Genomic DNA, 16,342 nt, shown 5'->3' on the forward strand with positions numbered 1-16,342 from the left:
CACTCTTACTCCAAAGCATAGATGGCACTCCTCAAGGGCTAGCCATTGTCATTACTGTCATAATTACTTCTCCCGGCAGCCGCCCAGATGCCTGAGATATTGCACCTGCCAATGTGTCCTTTCTGCTCCTATCCCATCCTTTTGTGCCATGAGTGACAGTTTTAACAATTGCACCACAACAGAACACGAGGACCTGTCCACCCTCCCCCGACCACTGTGCTGAGTCCTCACTGCTAGTCCGCCAGTGGGTGACGGAATTGCAAAATTCAGTGTGGAGGCGGCTTCCTCAGACCTCTCCCGGAACCAACTCTTTTAAATCAGGTTCACTGGGAAAGAGATTCTGAGACAGAGATTCACATGGAGATGGTTTATTGGGGAATAGTCTTAGGAATTCTCTCTGTAATGGAGGGAAGGGAGCAGAATTGAGTAGAGGGAGAAACTAAACTCAGAGGCAGCAGAGACCTTGCCTCAGCCAACTGATTGCACAGGGAGCTTTGAAACTGAACGGCCTTAAATTTACAGTTGTCCTGAATTGAGGAGAGGGTGCTGGGCCTGGGTGTCCTCACATTAGCAAGTGATTAGATGTGGGCTGCCTGCAGGTTAGAAGCATAAACTTTGGAAGACATCTTCATTTGGCCAAGGGCAATTCATGGACAGATTCAGTGGGAGTTATCAAGAAGCAACCTACTCTGAGCAGCTGTGGAAATGCCTCTCAGCCCTGAAAGGGAGAATCTGAGCAGGGTACTACCTCACCCTACACAAGGATCCTTTCTTTCTTCTTGGCTAGAGGGCTCATCTATTTGAAAGACACTTTGAGACCTAGGGAAACCCTGGTGGCATATTGGCTAAGAGCTACGGCTGCTAACCAACAGGTTGGCAGTTCAAATCCACCAGGCACTCCTTAGAAACCCTATGAGGCAGTCCTACTCTGTCCTCTGGGGTCGCTATGAGTCGGAGTCAACTCACCCGCAACGGGTTTGGTTTTTGGTTGATTTAGTCCTAGATAGGGAGGACCCAGCAACGGAACCAGAGGAATGGTGGGGGAATCTACCATTTAGGGCTGATTCTCAATGTTTAATGCAATCAGCTGCTTTTTAACAGAAAGGCTGGCAGTTCAAGTCTATCCAGGGGTGCCTCAGAAGAAAGGCCTGGTGATTGATCAACTCCTGAAAAATCAGCCACTGAAAATCCTGCGGAGCACAGTTCTGCCCTGATGCAGGGAGTCACCACGAGCGGTAGCTGACAGCAGCTGCTTCCTTGTTGTTGTTTTCCCAGGTTCAAAGGTGGCAAGTAAAGGTGGTATTTTAGGCAGATGGGTGAGGAATAGTCAGCACAGCTGCTCTGTCCTAGAATAGATTCTGTGTAACTGATCACATGTGGCCAAGGCTTCTCTTGGGCCGGCCCTAGTGGGCGTCTAAGCACACCGCTGAACCCCGGCCCTAGTGGGCGTCTAAGCACACCGCTGGACCCCGGCCCTAGTGGGCGTCTAAGCACACCGCTGGACCCCGGCCCTAGTGGGCGTCTAAGCACACTGTTGAACCCCACCCCGGCTGTAACTGTGACACATTTAAGGAGCTCAAACAGTAGTAGCATCTCTGGAAGGATTTCAGATTTTTTCAGTGTTTCTAACTATGTATTTCTGTATTTTCTGAATTATATGAACATGTGTTACTTAAATATATTTAGAGACCCCATGCAGATGAGGAAGGTCTCTCAGTTCTCTAATGCCATCAGGGAAGAAGCGTGAGATTAAGTGGAGAGACGATGATCCACCCCCAAACCATGAGCTAACAGTGGCTACTGGGGAACCTTGAAGGTAAGATCTGGATATTGTCAGAGAAGGTGGAGGTTGCTTCCCTGGATAGAGGTCAGGGTGACTTAGCAATATTTTGCCTCTCAAGAGAATCAAGTGACTTGTCCATGTGAAGTCACTGGGCCAACACTCTAATTTGGTATTTAAACAAATTAAATTTACTGAAGGAATGACCTGAGGGAGAGCATGCCCTCAGTTTGGCGGTAGCAGTATGTTCTGCCTTCAGGCAAAACAAAGAGATATTTAGCAAGCAGAGTGAGTGCAGATAACAACCTCACATCAAAGCAATGGCAGGAAAGCAAGTGAGATTTACAAGGATGGCCGTTAAGTATGAAACTTTCTTTACAGCAGTTTCCAGTCTAACACAAATCCCTCACACTTGCTGCATTTTAACTAAGGCAGTATTTCTTAAATAAAAAGTATAAACAATTTCGACATGAAAGTTTAGCAATATGGAAGTTAATGATATAATTTGCCACTGGATCAACTTAATTGGAAACTTTGGATACAGAACTGACCATTAAAAAAGTGTAAATAAACTCTGCTTATTTAGTTGAGAAAAAAGAGATAATGCCTAGGCGCTTGCTGGGGAACTTCTTTAAGGCAGTAAAAACAACGAAGCTTTTTCTAAGGCCAGTTGTGGGAACACTCTTAACATAACACGACTGAGCTTTGTTTTTCAAACAGCAACTTTAACAGAAGCCTAATGGTTATGAGTATGAGTTATGAGTAGTGTAAAGGTAAAATTCTCAGTTTAATTTCTGAATGGAGTGCTCAGTTTTAGCTCTGAAATCTCCCCAATTAGACCTACCAGCACCTCAATATTTAAAAGTTCCTCACACCGGCTGTATGACACGAGCATTGAAACCATTGTCAAAAACCGAAATTGTTTAGAGAAACACCAGGAATTAGGGTAAAAGGGTATATTTATTGTGAGTACCATATTTTTATTTCAATAATGCGCACCTTCAGTGTTTGTATGCCAGCTGCCTCCCCGCTCCCCTCAGTGTTTTTGTAAGCTCGCTATGTTAATTTTTTTCTTTTTTTCCCAGCAACATGAGGAAGAAGATTGACATGGTGGCACTTGTGAGAATGCCTTGTGGGGAAAAGGCACAGGCAGCAAACAAATGCTGAGGGTATGCGTGCGTAAAAATAACAGTAGATACAATTCAAATCAGGCAGCATTAGCTGAACACACCAGGAAGGGGCTCAAAGAGGGGACAGTGAAAGCGGGTTATGTAGGTCACTGTTATGTTAATTTCTCACAAGATGGCATCAAAACTCAGGGTAGGTTACAGAAACAGTTACCCAGGACACACTATACAGCCTAAAGTAGCCTTTAGTCAGACCCTGGAGTTCCTGCTTCTCCTTCCTGGCTGCACATAGATGATTTTCCAGAAGAGCCCAGGCCTTGGGCCAGCCTCCACTAAACTGCTTACTAAGCTATTGTTGGACCTGAAGGTGACTCCAGGGAAATGGTTGCTTCAAGGTTCAAAACGACACCTAGGACTGAATGGCCTGGGTGGGTCGCCCCAATTCCATGAACCCAAAAATCTGGATTCTGGGAGGATTGGAATTATGTCACCGTGGAAATATAGATTTTTCGTTCTATGGCCAAATTTTACAGGACTATCCCATTAACACTGTTATAAGGAAGCATTCATTAATTTGCTGTTTACAAAACCCAGGGGAGAAATTTGGAGGCTATTTTAAAGCCCAAGAGAGTCAAAAAGTATGTACTGGAAGTCAATAAACTTGGCACAAGCTTGCAGAAATGTTATCAATGAACATCTTTATGCAAAATCAGCCTATTGTTTAGAGGAGTTTAGGATGATGAATCCACAGGACCTATAACATTGTATATATTAGTCACCATTATCTTTGGTTGGGCATTTTCATTAAACTTTTAAAAATAAACTTAAAATATATCTTTATATTTTATATATTGTCTTAGTTAGCTAGTGCTACTGTAACAGAAAATCCATCTCTAGCCCTGATGTTTGCTGGTACCTTTAATTTTATGAATATTAATCCATGTTCTTCACAGAGGAAAAAAGAAACAAACAACACACATGTTCTTTGTAGCAAAAATACATTGTTATATATGGCAATAACAAGCAAAGAACAAGGCTTAGAAAAAGGAACTCATTTCAACTGGTCAGAAATTATCGTTGTCCACAATCTGTGAATATCAATTTAGACATCTCTGTAAATATATAAATAGACTGAAGTTAAGAATGATGTAGTTTTACAGACAGAAATAATTTTAGAAACCTGGGGTTACACTATACACCCTACATGTATGTTATGGATTGAATTTTGTCCCCCCGGACTATCTGTTGGAATCTTAGTTATCTAATGCTGCTATAACAGAAATACGACAAGTGGATGGCTTTAACAAACAGAAATTTAGTTTCTCACAGTTCAGGACCCTAGAAGTCTAAATTCAGAGCACTGGCTCTACTGGCTCTAGGGAAGGCTTTCTCTCTCTATCAGCTCCAGAGAAAGGTCCTTGTCTCTTTAGCTTCTGCTTCCTGGTTCCTTGGAGATCTTCATGTGTCTTGGCATCTATCTTAACCCAACTCTGCTCTGCTCACTTGTTTAATCTCTTTTATATCTCAAAAGATATTTCCTCAAGATACTCTACACTAATCCTACCTCATTAACATAACAAAGACAACCAATTCCCAAAGGAAATTAGAATCACAAACCTAAAGGTTATAATTTATAACACTTATTTTGGGGGAACATAATTCAATCCATAATGTTCCACTTTTGACCCCCCAAAATTCATGTCCTTGCCACATGCAAAACACACTTACCCCATTACCTCATTCCAAAAGTCTTAAATCAGCTCCAACTCCAATATCCCATCTTTTGAATCATCTAAATCAAATATGGGTGAGACTTTAAGCATATTTGACCCTGTGGAAAAATTCCTCTTCATCTGTGAAACTGTGAAATATAGAATACAAGTTATCTGTTTCCAAAATACTGTGGTGGAACAGGCACAAGATAGACATTTCCACTAAAAATGGGAGAAATTGGAGGGAAAGAGGGATAACAGGAACCAAGTAAGTCCAAAACCCAGCAGAACAAATTACATTAGCTCTCAAAGCCTGAAAATAATCCTGTTTTCTGAGACCATTTGGGCAACGGCTCCACCCTCCAAACTCTGGGTGTTGGCCACACCTTCCGATTCTCTCTGCAGGTCCCTTGGACCTGGGCTTTAACTCCACCCTCCAGGCCCTCTGGGTTGGCAACTCTGCTTCCTTGGTTTTAGGCACCCCCATTCTCCTAGTCCATCTGAGTGGTGACCCCATCCCCTTTGCCTTGGCAGACCCTGTTCTTCTGCTTCTTGGGCGTGGAAGCCTCACCCCCTCCACTTTGAGTGGTGGCCCCATCCTTCTGACACCTTAACGGCAGCTTCACACTCCAGAACTGAGTTGAGAAGTTCTGACTATTTGAAACCTGAGAGACTGTGGCCCTAAGCTTTGAAACTGAGAAGGCCCTGCTCCCCATGCTCCTTCCAACAGTTCTGCTGATCTCTGAGGTGCTTCAGAAATGGTCCTTTCTTTTCTTGGAGGACAACAGGTGTAGCTCCTTTGGCCTGTTTCCTGCCTGTAGAAATCTAAGAGTAGACAGCGTTCTTTCCTTTTGTTCTTTTTCTATCCTTTTTGGTCTAAGCTGATGGGTGTTCTGCTGTGTTAGTTGGTGAAATCCATCAGTCAGAGGCTTAATCTCTTTAATATAACATCATTGGTGAGCATTCTAGTACATGTGTCCTTAGTTTGTAGACCAGAAATTCTCAGTCTTTAAGTACTGTTTTCATTTTGCACAGTTCATTTTTAAGTCCATCTCTTTCCTCTCACATTTGACCATAAGAGGCAAGGAGAAACCATGTAGCCATTTTAAGATCTTCCTTAGAAATCTCACCAGCCGGATATCCAAGTTCATCACTTACAAGTTGTACATTTCACCAAACATTTGAGCATAATTCAAACAAGTTCTTTACCTCTGCATAAACTGTGTCACCCTTCCTCCATGTCCGATCACATGTTCATCATTTCCTTTTAAAGCCTCACCAGAAGCACGTTTGACATCCATATTTCTAGAAACTTTCTGTTGCTGGATCCATATGAATTCTCTAAGACAATAGAGACTTTATAGCTCTCACTTCCTTCTGAGCCCTCTCCAGAATTGCCTTTGATGTCCATAATTCTACCAATAGTCTCCTCAAGGCAATCTAGGCTTTTACTATTGTTGTTGTTGTTAGGTGCCGACTCACAGCAACCCCATGCACAACAGAACAAAATGCTGTCCGGTCTTGCACCATCCTTACACCTGTTGTTATGCTTGAGCCCATTGTTGCAGCCACTGTGTCAATCCACCTTGTTGAGGGTCTTCCTCTTTTCCGCTGACCCTGTACTCTGCCAAGCATGGTGTGCTTCTCCTGGGACTGAGCCCTTCTGACAACATGTCCAAAGTATGTACGATGCAGTCTCGCCATCCTTGCTTCTAAGGAGCATTCTGGTTTTACTTCTTCTAAGACAGATTTGTTCCTTCTTTTGGCAGTCCATGGTATATTCAATATTCTTCACCAACACCACAATTCAAAGGCCTCAATTCTTCTTCGGTCTTCCTTATTCATTGTCAGGCTTCTGCATGCATATGACGCAATTGAAAATACCATGGCTTGGGTCAGATGCATCTTAGTCTTCAGGGTGACCTCTTTGCTTTTCAACACTTTAAAGAGGTCCTTTCCAGCATATTTGCCCAATGCAATGCATCTTTTGATTTCTTGACTGCTGCTTCCATGGCTGTTGATTGTGGATCCAAGTAAAATGAAATCCTTGACAACCTCAATCTTTTCTCCATTTATGATAATGTTGTTTATTGGTCCAGTTGTGAGGATTTTTGTGTGTGTGTGTGTGTGTGTTGGGGTATAATCCATACTGAAAGCTGTGGTCTTTGATCTTCATTACTAATGCTTCAAATACTCTTCTCTTTCAGCAAGCAAGGTTGTGTCATTTCCATAACACAAGTTGTTAATGAGTTTTCCTCCAATCCTGATGCCCTGTTCTTCATATAGTCCAGCTTCTTGAATTATTTGCTCAGCATACAGACTGAATAGGTACTATGAAAGAATACAACCCTGATGCACACCTTTCTCAACTTCAAACTGAAGTAGCGAAAACGCATTTTCTTTAGTGTTTTAATATTAGGGAGAATATATTTTCTCATTTGTTTTAACATAGCTGTATAAGCTGTGATTAATCTCTTGTCCTTGGAAAATGGTGCAGGCTCTGTTCAAAATATAGCTGAGCAGCCTGTTCCACTCTTAAACATAACAAATACCCTAATACCTTATAATATGTTTTCCCCTATTCAAAATAGGTGGTTGAGAGCTTGACGTGACTAATGCCATAATGATGCTGTAAGTAATCTCTAAACATTTTTTTTTTATTAACTTCTATTGAGCTTCAAGTGAACGTTTACAAATTAAGTCAGTCTGTCACATATAAGTTTACATACATCTTACTCCGTACTCCCACTTGCTCTCCCCCTAATGAGTCAGCCCTTCCAGTCTCTCCTTTCGTGACAATTTTGCCAGCTTCCCACTCTCTCTATCCTCCCATCCCCCCTCCAGACAGGAGAAGCCAACACAATCTCAAGTGTCCACCTGATATAATTAGCTCACTCTTCATCAGCATCTCTCTCCCACCCACTGTTCAGTCCTTTTCATGTCTGATGAGTTGTCTTCGGGAGTGGTTCCTGTCCCGTGCCAACAGAAGGTCTGGGGACCATGGCCGCCGGGATTCCTCTTCTAAACATGTTTTAATTGCACCAGCTGCACCAGTCTCTTCCAAAGGGGTGCGGAACTATCTCAGCTCCTGTGGCCTTGGTCTCTCTTCTTTCTTTCTTCTCTTGAGAAATGGCCTCCAGCCTGAAAACTGACAGGAAGGCTTTCTTTCTTGCTCCCTATCTCAGCCACAGTAGACTTGGCAAAACAGCTCCACTAGCCGAGAGATTCTTATGAGAGTTTTTCAGCCTGTTATAAATATACTGATTAGAGTCCAGGTGCCTGACATGTTTATCTTTAGTTTAATAAAGAGTTTTTGTAGTTGTTTTGTGATGTATAAGACCATCTGTGGACTACGTGCTCAAAATATTAGGTAGCCCTGATCTTTCCCATATAGAACCCTCCCATCAACCCTTTAGGGCAGACAGATTTTGGGAGAAATTTAACCCCCTCTGTCTCTTGAATACCGGTATTCAATAAAGCCTTCTTACTGCTTACCTCCGCCTGTCTCAGTATTGGCTTTGCGGCAGGTGGCTCGAACCCGCAATTTGAGGTAACAAAACCATGCAGTATCCCCTTGTTCTGTCTGAACAACTGCCTCTTGATCCATGTATGGATTCCTCATGAGCATAATTAAGTGTCCCGGAATTCCCATTCTTCGCAGTGTTATCCATAATTTGTTATGATCCACACAGTTGAATGCCTTAGCGTAGTCAATAAAACACAGGTAAACATCTTTCTGGTATTCTGTGCTTTCAGCCAGGATCCATCTGACATCAGCAGTGATATCCCTGGTTGCACGTCCTCTTCTAAATCCAGCTTAAATTTCTGCCAGTTCCCTGTTGAAATACTTCTGCAGCCTCTTTTGAATGATCTTCAGCAAAATTTTGCTTGCATGTGATATTAGATATTGTTTGATGATTTCCACACTCAGTTGAATCATCTTTCTTGGCTATAGGCATAAATTTGGATCTCTTCCAGTCAGTTGGCCAGGTAGCTGTCTTCCAAATTTCATGGCATAGATGAGTGAGCACTTCCAGCTCACTCATCCAGTTGAAACCTTATGAATAGCAGTGGAACATTGTCTGATATAGTGCCAGATGAAGAGCCCCTCAGGTTGGAAGACACTCGAAATGTGACTCCTGAAATGGTTGAACATTGACCAATTATTTTTGGTATAGTGACTCTGTGCTTCCTGCATCGTTTAATATTTTCCCCACAGAATTTTTCAATATTGCAACTCAAAGCTTGAATTTTTTCTTCAGTCCTTTAAGCTTGAGAAATGCTGAGCGTGTTCTTTACTCTTGGTTTTCTATCGCCAGGTCTTTGCACATGTCATCACAATACTTTACTTTGTCTTCTCGAGCCGCCCTTTGAAATCTTCTGTTCAGCTCTTTTACTTCATCAAGGAAGTAGACCAAGCTGCACTGAAGAAGTCCAAGCTGTACTGAAGCAATCGGCAAAAAACAAAGCTCGGCGAAAAACAAAGCTCCAGGAACTGATGGAATTGAAATTTTTTTAAGTTGATGAGGCCGTATTTCTTTCATGACCAAATTATTTTTTGTTTTAATTTTTTTGTTAATATAATCTTTTTTTCATCAGTGGAATACATGCTGAATCATTGAGTTTTTGGTAGCTAATATGGATTTTGATGCACAGTATGTGGGATACATGTTCTTCTGGACTGTGGGGTTAGGATTATGTGGGATGAGGTAAGAAAAAACCCTGTTATCTTAGCAATTTTATTTTATTCAATGAAACTTTTCAAAACATGGGTTAAAACATAAAGACACCTTGCAATGGCTGCACATAATTGTAGTTTGAATCTCCATCTTTTTAGTGCTACATTCTCTGCGAGGTGCATACAATATATCATGCCTGAAAATGAGGTATTCACATGAACCTCATTTTTGCGATGGAATCATTGCAAGAAACACAACTTCCAAATAACATACAGGAACCCAGAAATACACTTACAAGGCTTATCTCACTATATAAAACCTAAAAGAGACAAGTTTTGCACAATCTCACCTACAGGATGCACCACCCCCTACAATGCCCTATAAAAACAGTGATCTCTGGCACATCCTCATTTCTTCTGTCTCAAACCATTATACAGCACATACTGACAGTGGGAGAGTGGCTTTCCAATAAACTCCAGAGGTGAAAAATGTAGGAGGGCACTATATGTCCTGTGGGTCATGAAAGTGATATCAGTATAGGAGGTGTCTTAACCTAGCACTGCTGAGATATTACAAAAAGCACACAGAAGCAAACAAGCATGTATGGAGGAAAGATAGACACCATGTGGGTTAAGCTCCCAATGAGAATACCAAACCAATCTCTGGTCTCTTCTATATGACACCTGGAATCTTACAGTCATCTTTTACTCCCTGGTTGCAAACTAAGAGGTTTCCCTGTATCCAGGCCAGTCTACTGTAGATATTATCGATATTTTATTTTCTCTTGTTTTTTATAAAGATTGTCTCTAAATAAACATTTTTGCCATTCTGTTCTTCTCGAGTTATGACTTGCTGTGTCTATATAGTTGTGCTACAGTTTTGCTCTACGGATTGATTTGAACCATATTTTTAAACAATTAAAAGCCTCCTTTGATGTCTCCAGTAGAAGCAGGATGGAGCCCACTACAGTCTTGGATCGTACAGAGTTGGACTCATTTGTTCTTCATGCCAACCCCTACTTCCTCAATTCCAGCTTGCAAAGGTCAGTGCTTGCCACTTCTCATCGCCACCCAGATTTCTGCCCTTGTGTTGTCCTTGGAGCAATCTCAGTAGAAAAGAAAGTTCTTATGATTAGATAGTGTGGGTTGTTCGTCTGCAGAGCTTTACCCTTTCTTCCACATGCAGCTGGGCTCTCCAAAGAGACCAAAAGGCTTCCTACATTTTACAAGCCCAAGACCTGAAAGGCATTGCCTAGCAAAACTTTCTAACCCACAGTGCATCACAATACCCTTTGAATGATGTAAAGATCAAGTCCTGCAACTCTGCAGTATGTTTTTGCAGTATGTTCAACAACACCAGGAGGCAGCTGAAATAACCGCTGTACCCAGAGGACTGCTTTTAAGAACAGATCTCCACCCACTGCAGTCCAAGCAGGTAACCCTGATAATGGTGGTTACTGCCCATAGTAACTTAGAAATTGCATTACTGAACAGCTACTTGTTTTTTTAATGTTTTAGAGTCAGAACCTCACGGTTTAAAAAGAAACTTTGTGGCAAAACTTCTTATAAAGTGGAGAAATATTTAAGAAAATGAATGATTATCCCTTTTAAATTTGAATTATTTGAATAATTATATACACATATAATATACACTTTATCTACTATATATAAAGTATATGTCTATATGTGTACATATGTACTATATATATGTGTATGTATGTTAGAAATGGGTTAGAGTAGAAATACCTATATTTCATAAGATATTTGGCTGTCTATGATGCCAGACCACTGCCATTTGTCAGTTTGTTGTACTATGGTGGCTTCTATGATGCTGTGATGCTGGAAGGTATGCCATTGGTATTTCAAATACCAGCAGGATCATCCATGGTGGACAGGTTTCAGCAGAGCTTCCAGACTAAGACAAGCCAGGAAGAAAGGCTTGGCAATCTAATTCCTAATATTAGCCCATGAAAACCTTATGGATCACAATAGAACATTATCCAACTCTTTCTCTTTGGACACACTATCAGGAGGGATTGATCATCACAGGAGGACATCGTGTTTGATGACACAGAGGGCCAGTGAGGGAGTCTGAGGCTCTTAGTGAGCTGGATTGGCACAGTAGCTACAGCAATGGAACCAAACATGCCAGTGAGTATGAGGGTGGTACAGGATCAGGAAATGTTTATTCTGTTTTACATAAGGTCGCCAGGAGTCAGTCGACTCAATAGCAACTAACAACAACAACATGACACGAAACTACCAAAGCTTAAAAAACTTTTACCAGGTTACTGAGTGACTGATAGATTCTTTTGTTTATTCATTCTTTTGAAAGTATGCATTGAGCACTTGTTTGGATGGGGAACACTTTGTCAGACAATGAAGTAACAGAAGGACAAGGAGAGTGAAGGTTGTGACAACCAAAAAAATATTGTCCCCTAAATCAAGAGTTTACATTTTAGCTGTAGAGGCAAAACACTTTATAAAACAGATACCTTGTTCTTCGAAGAATCTCCAGGGCTCGACACAAAGTGATAACTCATTAAGTATTTTCTTAAATGAGAGAATGAATAAATTCAGAAATTCCAGTGAGGGAAGGACTCAGAACCAAACGCATAATAGCATTAATAAAGGACTCTGGGAATTCAGAGGAGGAAATTGGACCTTTGGAACTCAGATACAACAGAGCCTTATAGGATTTACATAAGGCCCTGAAGAATGGATACAACTTAGGCTGGAGAAGAGGAAAGGAAACGTATTCAGACAGCATAATTCGCAATAGAATTGGTGAGTAGAATTGGGAGGCCCAGCGAAGAACAAACTTCCTGGTCTGGAAACACTGGATTCCTGAGGAAACATAATCAAAAGGGGACTGAGTCACTGAAAACCTTTTTTTTTTTTTTTTAATAATTTTTATTATGCTTTAAGTGAAAGTTTACAAATCAAGTCAGTCTGTCACGTATAAGCTTATATACACCTTATTCCATACTCCCATTTACTCTCTCCCTAATGAGTCAGCCCTTCCAGTCTCTCCTTTCATGACTGTTTCGCCGGCTTCTAACCCTCTCTACCCTCCCATCTCCTCTCTGGACAGGAGATGCCAACACAGTCTCAAGTGTCCACCTGATACAAGTAGCTCACTCTTTATCAGCATCTCTCTCCAACCCATTGTCCAGTCCCTTCCATGCCTGATGAGTTGTCTTCGGGAATGTGAAAACCTTATTTTAAATGTCCTCTCACAGTACATGTGCTTTGAGGCAGCTGGGAGCAGAGCCAGGAACTGTAGCCCTAGCTGCAAAGCAGTCCTGCGGTCAGCAAGGCTGCCGTTATATTCCTGCTCTTACCAGGGTGAGTCATACCCGTTCTGTAAAAGGGCTCCCCTCTCCTGCTCTGCACCATCAGATCACTCCGCCATGACCTTCTCCAGGGGCCAAGCTTACTCGCTGCTGAAAGCACAGTTACGACAGCTACAAGGTAAAGGGGTAAGTGGCACCCTGAATGTTAATCCTGCTCACAGAGCCAAACTGTCGAGCCAAGGTCTGGAGTTGGCAACACAATAGAACACAGCAGCTGTAACGATGGACTCAAACATACCAGTGATTATGAGGATGATGCAGGACCAGGCAATGTTTCATTCTGTTGTACGTAAGGTCACCATGAGTCAGAGTCAACTCAACAGCAACTAACAACAACACCATGATACAAAACCACCAAAGCTTAAAAAATTTTGACTTACACACAGGCATTGGATGGGACAACATTTACTCTCAAAGAGAATAGATAGGGCAAGGTCAGCTTCAATAGTGGTGCTGGTCCCCACGGTCAGCGGGTCACTCCCTGTAGCCAGCGTAGAGCTGATGTTCTGTGCATACCCCTTCCACGTTGCCGGTGAGGGACCCCATTCCTCCCTGCTGGGACTAGATGTAGAAGTGGAGTTGGCCAGCTACCGTATAATGCACGAGCAGAGCAAAGAGAGAAAGTTTACTATGCACCCGGAACAAGGAGGGAGAAGAAACTGGGAGAGGGGAAAACTCAGTTCCCAGTTTTCATTATCAGGGAATGCTCCAGGACCAAGGCTTAGGGGTGAGAGCCATGACAGGCCATCCGCCCAATACTGAAGTTATAAAATGCATCCAAAAAAATCAACTGTTGCAGTTTAAACATCAGTTTAAATTCCTCTTCCTGACTATTACCAGAGTCTTCCAAAAATTACTAGATAAATAACATCAGTCTTGGGACCCTGGCTTTAATATCCTGCCTCTTCCTCTGCCTCTGCCCCTGCCCCTGCCCCTGCCCCTGCCCCTGCCCCTGCCTCTGCCCCTTCTCTGGACAACACCCCAAGCTGATTAAACTCACCAGGTAATTGCTCCAGGTTCTACTTGACACTGTAGTGTGAGGACCCAACCTTTGATTTAACAAATATTAACTCTTTCCTAGCATAAAAATAGATACCAATTTTTAAAAACGCTTTTTAAAGCAAAGTCCTTGGAAAACCCACCTCCATGAGGAAAGCTTCTCAGATGCTTCCTATTGGGTAAAATGTTCAGGTTTTCTGAAGCAAATGCTCTTAGGGCCTTTTCCTTTAGAACTCATAGAAAGAAGAGCAGAATCTCAGCCACCCAACCACCTAAAAATCACTTGTCAAAGTACTCTGTTTTAGCAGTTGGCGTGTTTTAATTCTATATTTACTTGTGTGACTCTATGATTAACGTCAGATTTCATCTCCTCTACCAGATTGTAAGCAACATGACAGTGGAACCACATATGTTTTGCTAAACACATTTCCCCCAGTGCCTGGTACAGCGCCTGGCAAAGGGTAATTATCAATAAATACACATTGCATCAGTGAATCAGTGGCACTGCTGTGGAAGGAGCATGGGCTTTGGAGTCAGACAGACCTGGCTTTTTTCATTTACTGGTTGTATGACCTTAAACATATTATTTGGCATCTTCTACAAATTAAGAATTGTGATGAACAACTTGCAGAACTCTTGTGAGAATTAAATCAAATAATATATATAAAATGTCTGATAGATAGTGGGTGCTAGCTAAGGACTAATTCTTTCCCACCCCGCTTATACCAGAGGGTGATTGCTCTTTTTCAAAATCATTTTAGCTATTTTAGTCCCTTTGCATTTCCAAATAAATTTTAGAATAACCTTCTCTATATCTACAAAAAATTCTACTGGGATTTTGATAAGAAGTACATTAAACCAGATCAAATTAGAGGGAATTACCATCTTTACTATGCTGAGTCTTCCAGTCCATGAACATGGTATGTTTCTTTGGTTTATTTTATCAGCATTTCGTAGTTTTCAGCATACAAATCACGCACGTATCTTTTCAGATTTATATCTAATTTTTTTTAGTGTTATAAATGGTATTATTTTAAATTTTGGTTCCAATATTTTATTGTTATATATTAACAATAACACAGTTATTAGTTTTAAGAGTTTCTTTGTAGTGAGAAACAGTTTTAATTCTCCTGGAATCCAGAATTCTGGAGTCCATAGAGGGGAGGTAGCCCACCCAAGCCATTGCCCTGAGATGTTCTTTTGAACCGTGAGCCTTGAGAAAACTGGTTTCCTCAAGTCACCGTTAAGTCAAATAGTGGTCTAGATAAATTAGTAAACACCGTTTTGCCTTAGGTGTTGAGTCTCTTTTGAAGAATTATTTATGTGCAGTCAGTTTTGAGAAACAGGAACTTCAAAGGCAGACTAGAAGCTGTGTTTTAGGGTAAATTGTATTATATAAACACGATTCTGGCCCCTTTTCCACAGCAATGTCAATAAGATGGGGCATAAGAATCTTTGGATGTTCTTTGCTCTCTGAAACATTTTTGACTTCTATCCCAATTTGCAAATCATATATTAAGTAAACTTCAATCAATTTCTATTATTGGCTTAACACGATTTTTGTTTTAACAGCAGGTTCTTTGAGATTTTCTACATAGGCAGCTGTATCATTTGCAAATGGGAGCAGTTTTCTTCCTTTTCCATCTGCATGCCTTTTATTTCCTTTTCTTGCCTTATTGAACTGGTTAGGCAAGAATGTAAGTGATGAGAATAAACATCCTTCCCTTATTCCCATCTTCAGGGAGAAAGCATTCAGTCTTTCACCATTAAGTATGATGTTAGCTATAGGTTTTTTAGATGTTCTTTATCAGGTTGAGAAAGCTCCCTCGTAGTTGGTTAGGAGCTTTTATCATGGCCATACTTTACCAGTTTTTTGACTGTTATTTTATTTCAGGTAAATTTGACTTAATATTAGTTATAATACATTATATTATACCAAAAGTGTTGATGCATGATTTTTCATGATGTAAATAAGAAAGTTGATGAGAAAGTTGACAAAATAAATCTTACCTATTTGCTCCTAAAGTCTGAATGTTGAAAATCAACTTTGAGGATGTTTGTTATAACATGCATCTTTTATTCATCTATTTTTGTTCAGTTTCTAAACACCAGCATAATAAGAAATTCTGTTATAAAGTTTTAATTCTGTGCAGTGCTAGTCTGACTTCAATGTGTTTATGGGCCAACATTAATTAACAGAAGTAATTAAAAGCCTCCTAAGTAAGAAATGCAGCCCTGGTGGCACAGCGATTAAGAGCTACAGCTGTTAACCAAGAAGTCGGCAGTTTAGATCCCCCAGCCACTCCTTGCTCCCTATGGGGCAGTTCTACTTTGTCCTATAGGGTCGCTATGATTCGGCATCAACTCGGTGGCAATGAGTTTTTTTTAAGAAAGAACCATGAAGATGTCCAAACGATTGACTTTGGAGAGTGTTTTAAGAAACAAATTCAGTAGAATCAAAATATATTCATAGAGATATGCAGCATGACCAAAATATCCAACATGAGGGGATTGGATTTCGTAAATCATGGCACACTCAGTTATTCCATATGTTTATTAAATGTATACCATGTACCTACCAGTTATGATCTTTGGCCCTACAGATACATCAGAACAAAGCAAACAAAATTCCTTGCCCTCATAGAGATTACTTTCTAGTCAGGGAAGACAGATAATGCATGAGTTAAATA

At 41.1% G+C, this 16,342-nt stretch overlaps 1 long non-coding RNA gene across 2 annotated transcripts in view; it reads left to right on the forward strand.

Annotated features, from left to right (window-relative positions):
- LOC135228660 (uncharacterized) overlaps window positions 1–16,342 on the forward strand; it is a 58,001-nt gene that overhangs the window by 34,846 nt on the left and 6,813 nt on the right. The window contains exons 3-4 of one of the 2 annotated variants that reach the window (XR_010319426.1): window positions 8,939–9,328; window positions 10,245–10,340. This is a non-coding gene — a long non-coding RNA (uncharacterized LOC135228660). Of the gene's footprint in view, window positions 1–8,938; window positions 10,341–16,342 lie in introns of both variants that reach the window. The other variant, XR_010319424.1, reaches the window with a different exon arrangement.

This window comes from Loxodonta africana, chromosome 25 (genome assembly GCF_030014295.1).
Source record: "Loxodonta africana isolate mLoxAfr1 chromosome 25, mLoxAfr1.hap2, whole genome shotgun sequence".
Lineage (NCBI taxonomy): Eukaryota > Metazoa > Chordata > Mammalia > Proboscidea > Elephantidae > Loxodonta > Loxodonta africana.